The following is a 14,893-nucleotide window of genomic DNA, read 5'->3' as shown; positions in this document are numbered from 1 at the left end:
ATATGTAAAGACAAGATTAAAATCAACAAGTCTGATTGGTGACAATATTAGCCCATTTGATTCATTTTCAGGAGTTATTAGTGCAGTCATCATCTTTTTATATAAATATTTTCCCACGATAGCAATACTACTGATGTAATGTAGCTGTCATTCAATAGAACAATTTACCACACAGCTAAGAAGAACATTTGGTCATCATCGGGCCCTCCATTTAGTCGCTGAAAACTGACCTCCCTGGATTCCATCAGCTGCCACAACAAGATATAAATCAAGTGGTTGTTGATTCTATCCTCTCGCATGGCACATAGTAGATTCTTTACAAATACTCACAGCAGTTCCCAGATCAGTGTGAGAGATCACATGATCTCACAATGGTAGCTATTTACCAGCCTGCCCAGGACCCACTGATCCTAGACCAGTGTTCCAGTCAGAGAGGACATCATGATCTCGCCACCACAGTAGTTTCGCCAGTATGCAGCACAGCAGTGTGAAATAGCACCATACCAAATTACAGACCTGACACATTCCATTTACACACACACCCTCCTCTCGTACACTACCAACAGACAGACAGACAGACAAGACACAGCTGTGAGCTTGGAGCAACGGTCTATCCGGCTCAGCATCAAGCCTCATGCTGATTGACAGTGCCTGAGGGCTCCCTCCTCTTGAATAACATACTATCATAATAATCATAATTGCGGATAATAATAACCTTCAAGGGAAATTGCTGGGCTAAATGAGGGTGCATTTACCTTGACACCTCTGGAGAAGAGAGAGAGCTGGCGTGACATGAAATGGGCCTGGTGGTGCTCAGCTCCAAATCAATTCTAATCTTTTTTGTCACATGCTTCGTAAACAACAGGTGTAGATTAACAGTGAAATGCTTACTTATGGATTCATTTTCCAACATATCAGAGTTAAAGATAAAAAATTGAGAGAGCGAGAGCCCGAGAGAGCGCGAGAGAGCGAGAGAGAGAGCAAGTGAGCAAGCAAGAGCGAATAAATGCACAGTTAACAATGAATAACAAGTAAAAATAACATGGATATATATAGGGACTACCAGTACCGAGTCGATGTGTATGAGGTAATTTATGTATGGCGACTGTATATATATGGTGCCAGTCAAAAGTTTAGACACACCAACTCATTCAAGGGTTTTTCTTTATTTTTACAATTTTCTAAATTGTAGAATAATAGTGAAGCCATCAAAACTATGAAATAACACATATGGAATCATGTAGTAACCAAAAAAAGTGTTTAACAAATAAAGATACTTCAAAGAAGCCACTCTTTGCCTTGATGACAGTTTTGCACACTCTTTGCATTCTCTCAACCAGCTTCACCTGGGATACTTTTCCAGCAGTCTTGAAGGAGTTCCCACATATGCTGAGCACTTGTTGGCTGCTTTTCCTTCACTGTGCGGTCCAACTCATCCCAAAACATCTAAATTGGGTTGAGGTTGGTTGATTGTGGAGGCCAGGTCATCTGATGCAGCACTCCATCACTCTCCTTCTTGGTCAAATAGCCCTTACACAGCCTCGGGGTGTTGGGTCATTGTCCTTTTGAAAAACAAATGAGTCCCACTAAGCACAAACCAGATGGGATGGCTTATCGCTGCAGAATGCTGTGGTAGCCATGCTGGTGTGCCTTGAATTCTAAATAAATCAGTGTCACCAGCAAAGCACCTCCACACCATCACAACTCCATGCTTCATGGTGGGAACCACACATGCAGAGATCATCCGTTCGTTCACCTACTTTGTGTCTCACAACGACATGGCGGATAGAACCAAAAATCTCAAATTTGGACAAATTTCCAATGGTCTAATGTCCATTGCTAGTATTTCTTGGCCCAAGCAAGTCTCTTCTTATTGGTATCCTTTAGCAATTCAACCATGAAGGCCTGATTCACGCAGTCTCCTCTGAACAATTCATGTTGAGATGCGTCTGTTATTTGGGCTGTAATTTCTGAGGCTGGTAACTAATTAACTTATTCTCCACAGCAGAAGTAACTCTGGGTCTCCCTTTCCTGTGGCGGTCCTCATGAGAGCCAGTTTCAACACAGCGCTTGATGGTTTATGCAACTGCACTTGAAACTTTCAAAGTTCTTAAAATTTTCCCGAATTGACTGACCTTCATGTCTTAAAATAATGGACTGTCATTTCTCTTTGCTTATTTGAGCTGTTCTTGCCATAGTATGGACTTGGTCTTTTAACAAATAGGGTTATCTTCTGTATACCACCCCTACCTTGTCACAACACAACTGATTGGCTCAAACGCATTAAAAAGGGAAACAATTCCACAAATTAATTAAGGCACACCTGTTAATTGAAATGCATTCCAGGTGACTACCTCATGAAGCTGGTTGAGATAATTCCAAGAGCATGTAAAGCTGGCTACTTATAAAATATATTTAGATTTGTTTAACAATTTTTTGTTACTACATGATTCCATATGTGCCATTTCATAGTTTTGATGTCTTCACTATTATTCTACAATAGAATAGATAAGACAGTAGCAGAAGTGAATGTGTGTTTGCCCAGATAGCCATTTATGGCTTGGGGTAGAAGCTGTTCAGTGTCCTGTTGGTTCCAGACTTGGCACACTGGTACCGCTTGCCATGTGGTAGAAGAGAGAAGAGTCCATGGCTTGGGTGGCTGGAGTCTTTGTGTATTTTTTGGCCTTCCTCTGACACCACATGTTTAGAGGTCCTGGATGGCAGCGGCCCCAGTAATGTATTGGGCCGTCCTCACCACCCTCTGTAGCGCCTTGCGGTTATGTGCCTTGCAGTTGCCGTACCAGGCGTTGATGCAGCCAGTCAAGATGCTCTCAAATGGTTCAGCTTTAGAACTTTGAGCATCTGAGGGCCCATGCCAAATCTTTTCAGCCTCCTGAGTGGGAAGAGGCACTGTTGTGCCCTCCTCACTACATCCCCATCGATGTGGATGGGGCCGTGCTCGCCCCTCCATTTCTTGTTGTCCACGATCAGCTCCTCTGTCCTTTGCTGACTTTGAGGGAGAGGTTGTGTCCTTGCACCAAAATGCCAGGTATCTGATCACCTCCCTATAGGCTGCTACATCGTCGTCTGATCAGTCTTACCTCTGTCGGGTTGTCAGCAAACTTGGTGTGTGGGTAGTGAGTTGAAACAGTAGTGGGTGAACAGAGAGGACGGCACTAAGCACACACCCCTGAGGGGCCCCCGTGTTTATGGTCAGCGTTGCGGATGTGTTATTGCCTACCCTCACCGCCTGGGAGCGGCCTGTCAGAAAGTCCAGGATCCACTTGCAGTGTCCTGAGGTTGTTGATGAGCTTGGATTGGACTATGGTGTTGAATGCTGAGCTGTAGTCACTGAACAGCATTCTTCCATAGGTATTACTTTGTCCAGGTGGGTGAAGGCATGGTTGAATGCAATATAGATTGTGTCATCTGTGGATCTGTTGGGACGGTATGCAAATTGGAGTGGGTCCAGGCTGTCTGGGATGATAGTGTTGATGTGAATCATGACTATCAAATCGTACTACACCAGCTCTGACACTCGTTGGATGTGGGAGGGCTTGCAAAATATTAGACTACAAAGGGAAGCACAGCTGAGAGCTGCCCAGCGACACGAGCGTACCAGACGAGCAAAATAACTTATATGCTCGATTAGAGGCAAGAAACACTGAAACATGCATGAGAGCATCAGCTGTTCCGGATGACTGTGTGATCACGCTCTCCGCAGCCAATGTGAGTAAGACCTTTAAACAGGTCAAAATTCACAAGGCCGCAGGGCCAGACAGATTATCAGGATGTGTGCTCCGAGCATGCGCTGACCAACTTGCAAGTGTCTTCACTGACATTTTCAACCTCTCCCTGTCTGAGTCTGTAATGCCAACATTTTTTAAGCAGACCTCCAGAGTCCCTGTGCACAAATAAGTGAAGGTAACCTTCTTAAATGACTACCAACTTGTAGCACTCACATCTGTAGCCATGAAATGCTTTGAAAGGCTGGTCATGGCTCACATCCATGCCATTATCACAGAAATCCTAGACCCACTCCAATTTGCATACTGCACCAATGGATCCACAGATGATGCAATATCTATTGCACTCCACACTGCCCTTTCACACCTGGACAAAAGGAACACCTATGTGAGAATGTTATTCATTGACTACAGCTCAGTGATCAACACCATAGTGCCCTCAAAGCTCATCACTAAGCAAAGGACCCTGGGACTAAACACCTCCCGCTGCAACTGGATCCTGGACTTCCTGACGGGCCGCCCCCAGTTGGTAAGGGTAGGTAAAAACACATCCGCACGCTGATCCTCAACATGGGGGCCCCTCAGGGGTGTGTGCTCAGTCCCCTCCTGTACTCCCTGTTCGCTCATGACTACACGGCCAGGCACGACTCCAACACCATCATTAAGTTTGCTGATTACATAACAGTGGTAGGCCTGATCACCGACAACGATGAGACAGCCTATAGGGGAGGAGGTCAGGGACTTGACCGTGTGGTGCAAGGATAAAACCCTCTCCCTCAACGTGATCAAGACAAAGGAGATGATTGTGGACTACAGGAAAAGGAGGACCGAGCACACCCCCATTCACATCGACGGAGCTGTAGTGGAGCAGGTTGAGCGCTTCAAGTTCCTTGGCATCCACATCACAAACAAACTAACATGGCCCAAGCATACCAAGACAGTTGTGAAGAGGGCACATTCCCCCTCAGGAGACTGAACAGTTTTGGCATGGGTCCTCAGATCCTCAAAAAGTTTTTTACAGCTGCACCATCGAGAGCATCCTGACGGGTTGCATCACTGCCTGGTATGGCAACTGCTCGGCCTCGAACCACAAGTCACTACAGAGGGTAGTGCGTACGGCCCAGTACATTGCACGGGCCAAGCTTCCTGCAAAACCAGGACCTCTATATTGGGCGGTGTCAGAGGAAGGCCCTAAAAATGGTCAAATACTCCAGCCACCCTAGTCATAGACTGTTCTCTCTGCTACCGCATGGCAAGTGGTACCGGAGCGCGAAGTCTAGGTCTAGGTCCAAGAGGGCGAAGTCTAGGTCCAAGAGGGTTCTAAACAGCTTCTACCCCCAAGCCATAAGACTCTTGAACAGCTAATCAAATGGCTACCTAGACTATTTGCATGGCCACCCCTTCTACGCTGCTGCTACTCTGTTATTATCTATGCATAGTCATTTTAATAACTCAACATGTACATATTACCTCAATTACCTCGACACCGGCACCCCGCACTACCCCCTGTATATAGTGCCGCTATTGTTATTGTAATGGATTTCCTCCTCTTCGTCTGAGGAGGTGTAGTAGGGATAAGACCAAAGCGCAGCGTGGTAAGTGTTTATGATGATTGATTCAAAACGAACTGAACACTGAAATACAAAACAATAAACGATGTGAACAAAACGAAAACCGAAACAGTACCGTGTGGCCCAAACACTCACACGGAAACAAACACCCACAAACCAAAAGTGAAACCCAGGCTACCTAAGTATGATTCTCAATCAGGGACAACGATTGACAGCTGCCTCTGATTGAGAACCATACTAGGCCGAACTCAAAACCCCAACATAGAAAAACACACATAGACTGCCCACCCAACTCACGCCCTGACCATACTCAAACAAAGACAAAACAAAGGAACTAAGGTCAGAACGTGACAGTTATAGTATTTGCTGCTGCTATTTAGTCATTTGTTTTTCTTATTACTTTTAGGGGATATTTTCTTAAAACTGCATGGTTGGTTAAGGGTTTGTAAGTAAGCATTTCACTGTAAGGTCTACACCTGAGGTATTCGGCGCATGTGACAAATACAATTTGATTTGATTTGACTAGCGATAGTCATCTAAAAGTGATCTAGAGTTTTGCCGCCTCTAGTTGCACGGTTAATATACCGGTAAAACATGTGGATTTCAGTTTCCCTCTAAGTGTAAATGCCATGGCTGAGAGAGTGGGCATGTCTGTCTGCCAACTCAGCTGCCCTTGAGCTAAGGAGAACCTCCTCCATATCCAACGGATTCTATGCTCTCTCAAACACTCACGCCTTCCTTCCCTTCAATATAAATGGTGCCCAAAGCCATCCTCCCTTTCATCCTAGCTTTCACACAAGGGGAACTTTGATCTTTGTCTCACCTCAGACTAATAGAAGGCTAAATTCCATTGGAAAGTGGAATGTGGCTATTCTGGAATTATTGTGTTGGAGTTCCTTATTGGGCCATTTATAGAACATGGTTCTAGGTGCTAAAATGTGTGAATGTTTAACAACTCTTAATGGTAGCCTGGAGGGCCTGTGTTATGTGTGCTACTAAAAGTAATTTTAAATGGGGGGTGGCAGGTAGCCTAGTGGTTATAGAGGCGAGCCAGCAACGCAAGGGTTTCTGGTTCAAATCCTGGGTCAAACAGGAGAAATATGTCAGGCAGTGAGTTGTCAATGAAATTCTAGACGCCATTTCCTTGAGCAAGGCACTCCACTACTCAATGAGCACCCAATGTGGCGCCAACCTGCATGTCAGGAGGGGTTGGGATAAAGCCAAGTCAAATTTCAGTTTACAAATGAAGTGATCTGAATATATTGTGTTGAAATGTGCCTGTATTTTACATCAGTAAACTGAAATACAGTACCTCCATTATATGTGAATGACAGAAAAAAACTCTACTTCAAAAAACATGAGGCAAACTGTTGGGAGCTGTCCAAGGGAGCTGTTCCCTGAGGCTCCAGCCCCTTATGTCACGTGCTGTTAATGGCTCTCTCTATTGCAAAGTCAACATCAACGCTCTCTTCTGAGAATGAAATACTTCTGTCTGCGTCGTAAGTCTGTCTAAAGTCTTGAAATATGTCTCTCCTCGGACCACCTCGGAGCGGAACCGAACATTAGTGCTGATGTTTGTGTTATGGCTGGGGATTCTGGGGAAATTGCCGCTTTGAGTCTGGTGAGCCTCTGAACACAACTCTACTTTTCCCCACTGCCCACGTTACCTCTGGCTCCACAACAGCGGCATCAGGAACTTTTTTCTGCACGGTAACAGCTGATGAATCCATACCCATTTTTCTACCCAATAAAAAAACAACGGCACAAAAAAAGCAGTATTGATTGCACCCAGGTTGAATTCTTCTCTTCCACCCACTGAAGCATGTCTGGGCTATGAAGTCATAAACCCCACCTTGTCCTCCTGTTGGAGGGATCACTAATACATGTGTGTGTGTAGGAGTGAGTGAGATTTCACAGCCATAGTGATTTCAGATGGCAAGCCTTTCCATCTAACCTGACCTTTATCCCTTTTCTTTAAAAAAGCATATATCGTGTATTTTTATTTTTACCAAACTGTATTTACTCAAACCAACAATCATCAAACCTGTGTCAACATTCGAGCACAAGACAAAAGGTGATAATTTTGATGTTTATTTTTCTGTGTGGTGTGTTCTAGGCTAAGCCAGGCACAGCCCCTAGTAGTGTAGGGACAGAGGCCACAGAGAGGAACCAGCCGTGTCACAACAATAGGGACATTCAGCCCCCTGACAGGAAAGGATAAGACTTGCTGCTGCTGAAAAGTGCTTGACACATGCTGTTAGCGTTCGTCCTCTTTTGGGGAGGCACTCAGCTGCCATCACAGCAGAGGTTATTTCTCTCTACAACATTGTAGTAAACATTGTGACCTTCTGAACTCTGGCTGCCACTAGCTGCCTGCCTGCCGGTGGTGCGCTGTTGTCCTCCGCTGTGGCTGGCTCCTGAAACATTCCAGTAATGCCATTGTGCAGCGTTACTGTTCACACCTAGAATACAATGGCTGGGAAGCAGAATGAATTAAGAGACGTGATTATCATAATTGAAATGGTACATTATGGTTTCATATACAGTATATGGTAAATGGTGTGTTTGTGACATGTTTGTAAATGAAGAGCTTAAACAATTTCACAAGGTCTAAACTATATAGTTACATGCTGAGGAACCAAGTTAGGGATGATCATTTCAACAGGCGGTTGGTAAATACGGCCAAGAGTTTCTTCTGTGTGTGATTTTACATAGTGGTTTAATACCAAAACATATTATTTATTCTTGTTAAGCCAGAATTGAGATATAAAGAAGAGAAAATCTTGTATCGAGGGAAATCTCAAACAAAGCCATCACTATCTCCAACACATTTACACCTCCAACTCCAATTCTTTTTGATATCTTGTTATTGGGAGGTTCTAATTAATACCACAATGATCATATAAATGACTGACTCCCTATCAGTATCAAACAAATAGTCACCAATTACTGGCACCCTTGATGAAGATGAGCAAAAAAAGATATCAAAAAAATAAATTAAAGATCAAATGAATAATACCGCCTGAGCTATATTGCATGCAATGTATATATTTTTTATTATATTATTTTGTACTAATACATTTGCTTAGACAAAGATATTTAGTTTACCAAGCAATACTTTTAATTAAGATGAAGATTTCTCTTAAAAAAGTGTAACGCTCGTCCTCTACTTCTGACGAGGAGTTGCAAGGATCGGACCAAAGCGCAGCGTGGTAAGTGTTCATGTTTTATAATTTTAATGAAACAAAACTGAACACTGAAATACAAAACAATAAACGTGAAGTAATCAACCGAAACAGTCCCGTGTGGCACAAACACGGAAAATGAACATAGACTGCCCACCCCAACTCATGCCCTGACCATACTAAAACAAAGAATAAAATAACAGAACTATGGTCAGAACGTGACAGTACCCCCCCAAAGGTGCGGACTCCGGCGGCAAAACCTGAACCTATAGGCGAGGGTCTGGGTGGGTGTCTGTCCGCGGTGGCGGCTCTGGCACGGGACGTGGACCCCACTTCCCCACAGTTTTTGTCCACATCCTCAACCGACCCTCGCCGCCGAGCTCCGACTGGGGACCCTAACAATGGGTCCCGAATGGACGGGAGATTCCGGCAGCGCCGGACAGACAGGGAGACTCCGGCAGCGCTGGAGTGAAGGGCGATTCTGGCGGCTCCTGGCTGACGGCTCTGGCGGCTCTGGCGGTTCCTGGCTGACCGGAGGCTCTGGCGGCTCAGGACAGACCGGCGGCTCTGGCGGATCACGACAGACTGGCGGCTCTGGCGGCTCAGGACAGACTGGCGGCTCTGGCGGCTCAGGACAGACTGGCGGCTCTGGCGGCTCAGGACAGACTGGCGGCTCTGGCGGCTCAGGACAGACTGTCGGCTCTGGCGGCTCAGGACAGACTGTCGGCTCTGGCGGCTCAGGACAGATGTGAGACTCTGGCAGCTCAGGTCAAACGGGAGACTCTGGCGGCCCAGGACAGATGGGAGACTCTGACAGCGCTGGGCAGGAGGAAGGCTCTGGCAGCGCTGGACAGGCGGGAGCACCTGTAGGGAGAAGACGGAGAGACAGCATGGTGCGGGGGGCTGCCACCGGAGGGCTGGTGGCGACAGTGATGGCCGCCTCGCTTCGCGTTCCTAGGAAACTATGCAGTTTTTTGTTTTTTTACGTGTTATTTCTTACATTAGTACCCCAGGTCATCTTAGGTTTCATCACATACAGTCGAGAAGAACTACTGAATATAAGATCAGCGTCAACTCACCATCAGTACGACCAAGAATACGCTTTTCGCGACGCGGATCCTGTGCTCTGCCTTACAAACAGGACAACGGAGTGGATCCCATGCAGCGACCCAAAAAAACGACTCCGAAAAAGAGGGAAACGAGGCGGTCTTCTGGTCAGACTCCGGAGACGGGCACACCGTGCACCATTCCCTAGCATTCTTCTTGCCAATGTCCAGTCTCTTGACAACAAGGTTGATGAAATCCGAGCAAGGGTAGCATTCCAGAGGGACATCAGAGACTGTAACGTTCTTTGCTTCACGGAAACGTGGCTTACTGGAGAGACGCTATCCGAAGCGGTGCAGCCAACGGGTTTCTCCACGCATCGCGCAGACAGGAAAAAACCTCTTTCTGGTAAAAAGAGGGGCGGGGGCGTATGCCTTATGACTAACGTGTGATGTAAGAAACATACAGGAACTCAAATCCTTCTGTTCACCTGATTTAGAATTCCTCACAATCAAATGTAGACCGCATTATCTACCAAGAGAATTCTCTTCGATTATAATCACAGCCGTATATATCCCCCCCCAAGCAGACACATCGTTGGCTCTGAATGAACTTTATTTGACTCTTTGCAAATTGGAAACCATTTATCCGGAGGCTGCATTCATTGTAGCTGGGGATTTTAACAAGGCTAATCTGAAAACAAGACTCCCCAAATTTTATCAGCATATCGATTGCGCAACCAGGGGTGGAAAGACCTTGGATCATTGTTACTCTAACTTCCGCGACGCATATAAGACCCTGCCCCGCCCCCCTTTCGGAAAAGCTGACCACGACTCCATTTTGTTGATCCCTGCCTACAGACAGAAACTAAAACAAGAGGCTCCCACGCTGAGGTCTGTCCAACGCTGGTCCGACCAAGCTGACTCCACACTCCAAGACTGCTTCCATCACGTGGACTGGGACATGTTTCGTATTGCGTCAGACAACAACATTGACGAATACGCTGATTCGGTGTGCGAGTTCATTAGAACGTGCGTTGAAGATGTCGTTCCCATAGCAACGATTAAAACATTCCCTAACCAGAAACCGTGGATTGATGGCAGCATTCGTGTGAAACTGAAAGCGCGAACCACTGCTTTTAATCAGGGCAAGGTGTCTGGTAACATGACCGAATACAAACAGTGCAGCTATTCCCTCCGCAAGGCTATCAAACAAGCTAAGCGTCAGTACAGAGACAAAGTAGAATCTCAATTCAACGGCTCAGACACAAGAGGCATGTGGCAGGGTCTACAGTCAATCACGGACTACAGGAAGAAATCCAGCCCAGTCACGGACCAGGATGTCCTGCTCCCAGGCAGACTAAATAACTTTTTTGCCCGCTTTGAGGACAATACAGTGCCACTGACACGGCCTGCAACGAAAACTTGCGGTCTCTCCTTCACTGCAGCCGAGGTGAGTAAGACATTTAAACGTGTTAACCCTCGCAAGGCTGCAGGCCCAGACGGCATCCCCAGCCGCGCCCTCAGAGCATGCGCAGACCAGCTGGCCGGTGTGTTTACGGACATATTCAATCAATCCCTATACCAGTCTGCTGTTCCCACATGCTTCAAGAGGGCCACCATTGTTCCTGTTCCCAAGAAAGCTAAGGTAACTGAGCTAAACGACTACCGCCCCGTAGCACTCACTTCCGTCATCATGAAGTGCTTTGAGAGACTAGTCAAGGACCATATCACCTCCACCCTACCTGACACCCTAGACCCACTCCAATTTGCTTACCGCCCAAATAGGTCCACAGACGATGCAATCTCAACCACACTGCACACTGCCCTAACCCATCTGGACAAGAGGAATACCTATGTGAGAATGCTGTTCATTGACTACAGCTCGGCATTCAACACCATAGTACCCGCCAAGCTCGTCATCAAGCTCGAGACCCTGGGTCTCGACCCCGCCCTGTGCAACTGGGTACTGGACTTCCTGACGGGCCGCCCCCAGGTGGTGAGGGTAGGCAACAACATCTCCTCCCCGCTGATCCTCAACACTGGGGCCCCACAAGGGTGCGTTCTGAGCCCTCTCCTGTACTCCCTGTTCACCCACGACTGCGTGGCCACGCACGCCTCCAACTCAATCATCAAGTTTGCGGACGACACAACAGTGGTAGGCTTGATTACCAACAACGACGAGACGGCCTACAGGGAGGAGGTGAGGGCCCTCGGAGTGTGGTGTCAGGAAAATAACCTCACACTGAACGTCAACAAAACTAAGGAGATGATTGTGGACTTCAGGAAACAGCAGAGGGAACACCCCCCTATCCACATCGATGGAACAGTAGTGGAGAGCGTAGCAAGTTTTAAGTTCCTCGGCATACACATGACAGACAAACTGAATTGGTCCACTCACACAGACAGCATTGTGAAGAAGGCGCAGCAGCGCCTCTTCAACCTCAGGAGGCTGAAGAAATTCGGCTTGTCACCAAAAGCACTCACAAACTTCTACAGATGCACAATCGAGAGCATCCTGGCGGGCTGTATCACCGCCTGGTACGGCAACTGCTCCGCCCTCAACCGTAAGGCTCTCCAGAGGGTAGTGAGGTCTGCACAACGCATCACCGGGGGCAAACTACCTGCCCTCCAGGACACCTACACCACCCGATGTCACAGGAAGGCCATAAAGATCATCAAGGACATCAACCACCCGAGCCACTGCCTGTTCACCCCGCTATCATCCAGAAGGCGAGGTCAGTACAGGTGCATCAAAGCTGGGACCGAGAGACTGAAAAACAGCTTCTATCTCAAGGCTATCAGACTGTTAAACAGCCACCACTAACATTGAGTGGCTGCTGCCAACACACTGACACTGACTCAACTCCAGCCACTTTAATAATGGGAATTGATGGGAAATTATGTAAATATATCACTAGCCACTTTAAACAATGCTACCTTATATAATGTTACTTACCCTACATTATTCATCTCATATGCATACGTATATACTGTACTCTATATCATCGACTGTATCCTTATGCAATACATGTATCACTAGCCACTTTAACTATGCCACTTTGTTTACATACTCATCTCATATGTATATACTGTACTCGATACCATCTACTGTATCTGCCTATGCTGCTCTGTACCATCACTCATTCATATATCCTTATGTACATATTCTTTATCCCCTCACACTGTGTACAAGACAGTAGTTTTGGAATTGTTAGTTAGATTACTTGTTGGTTATTACTGCATTGTCGGAACTAGAAGCACAAGCATTTCGCTACACTCGCATTAACATCTGCTAACCATGTGTATGTGACAAATAAAATTTGATTTGATTTGATTTGATTTGGAGGTGGCACCGGATAGACCGGACCGTGCAGGCACACTGGAGCTCTTGAGCACCGAGCCTGCCCAACCTTACCTGGTTGAATGCTCCCCGTAGCCAGGCTGTGCTGGCGAACCGGGGACACCATGCGTAAGGCTGGTGCCATGTACGCCGGCCCGAGGAGACGCACTGGAGACCAGATGCGTAGAGACGGTTTCATGGCACCTGGCTCGATGCCCACTCTAGCCCGGCCGATACTAGGAGCTGGGATGTACCGCACCGGGCTATGACACGGTGCCTCTCGCTCTCCGGTAAGCACGGGGAGTTGGCTCAGGTCTCCTACCTGATTTAGCCACACTCCCCGTGTGCCCCCTCCCAAGAAAATGTTGGGGCTGCCTCTCGGGCTTCCAGCCGCGCTGCAGTGCTGCCTCCTCATACCGGCGCCTCTCTGTTTTCGCTGCCTCCAGCTCCGCTTTAGGGCGGCGATATTCCGCTGCTTGTGCCCAGGTTCCCTTGCCGTCCAAAATCTCCTCCCAAGTCCAGGAGTCTTGTGTTTTCGGCCGCTGCTGCCCGTTACCACGCTGCTTGGTCCTCTTGTGGTGGGTGTTTCTGTAATGCTCGTCCTCTTCTTCTGACGAGGAGTCGCAAGGATTGGACCATAGCGCAGCGTTGTAAGTGTTCATGTTTTATCATTTTAATGAAACAAAACTGAACACTGAAATACAAAACAAACGTGAAGTAATCAAACCGAAACCGTGTGGCACAAACACTAACACGGAAAATAAACATAGACTGCCCACCCCAACTCACGCCCTGACCATACTAAAACAAAAAATAAAATAACGGAACTATGGTCAGAAAGGGACAAAAAGATAAGTCAAAATGATTGGCACCCCTGTTTTCAATACACTGGCACCTCACCTTGCGAGGATAATGACACTGAACCTTTCTAAAATGTTTTATGAGATTGGAGAACACATTGGGAGGGATCTTAGACCATTCCTCCATACAGAATCTTTCCAGATCCTTGATATCATTTGGCTGCTCTCTTTAATTCAAATGACGGGTTTTCAATGGGGTTCAAGTCCGGAACATACGTGGCCATTGCAAAATGTTGATGTGGTCAATTGACCATTTCTTTGTGAATTTTGATATGTGTTTGGGGTTATTGTCTTGATAGAAGATCCACTTGCGGTACTGGATAAAATTCATGATGCAGTTGGCCATAACCAGGGTCCCAGGACCAGCAGAAGCAAAATAGCCCCATAACAAAGATCCTCCACCATATTTCACAGTAGACCAGTAGGGGTTATTTTCTGCATATGCATCTTTCTTTCGGTGCCAAACCCACCGCTGGTGTGCGTGGCCAAAGTGTTCTATAATTTCAAATTACTTCTGAGGGGACTGTATAAAGATTTTAATACTATTGTATATTACATTGGAAATAATAAACAAAATACTCCCAATGACTAATCTCATTGTATGTGCTGGATATTCCAGTGTAATAGAAGTGATTAGTTGAACAACACTTCTGGGATGAGTAACCATGTCTAGGACTTGGAGACTTATATAAGCTCCCCAAGCGAATGCCTAGGCCTTTGGCTCAGCGGGCTAGCTGGTTTGAATCCAGTCAGTCACACCAGTTACTGTACAATATGTCTTCAAAAATACACTCCTGGTAATATGTGAGATACTGCCTCTGACAGATCTGGGTCAATCTTAGATAAGGAGTCTGCAGATGTCTTACATAATGCTATAGGGGCCAGAAGGGCAGCTAGCGAGCAGCCGAGCGGTGCTGTCAGACATTCCACACATGCCGTTTGATATATAGAGAACCCTCCATCTGCCATTAGCAGAACAATTAAATTCCAAACCTCTCCATGCTGTGCAACAGTAAGTGGATGTTTCACGCACTTTGAGTATATATTAAATGGGTTGTAGATTCTTACTGGGCTAATTGCTTGAAATTTTCGTGTTCATTATTGAGATGTCACGACCTGAATCAAAAGCAATTTCAATCATTTTA

Source organism: Oncorhynchus clarkii, chromosome 6 (assembly GCF_045791955.1).
Source record: "Oncorhynchus clarkii lewisi isolate Uvic-CL-2024 chromosome 6, UVic_Ocla_1.0, whole genome shotgun sequence".
Taxonomy (NCBI): Eukaryota; Metazoa; Chordata; class Actinopteri; order Salmoniformes; family Salmonidae; genus Oncorhynchus; species Oncorhynchus clarkii.
This window is presented reverse-complemented; position numbering follows the sequence as displayed.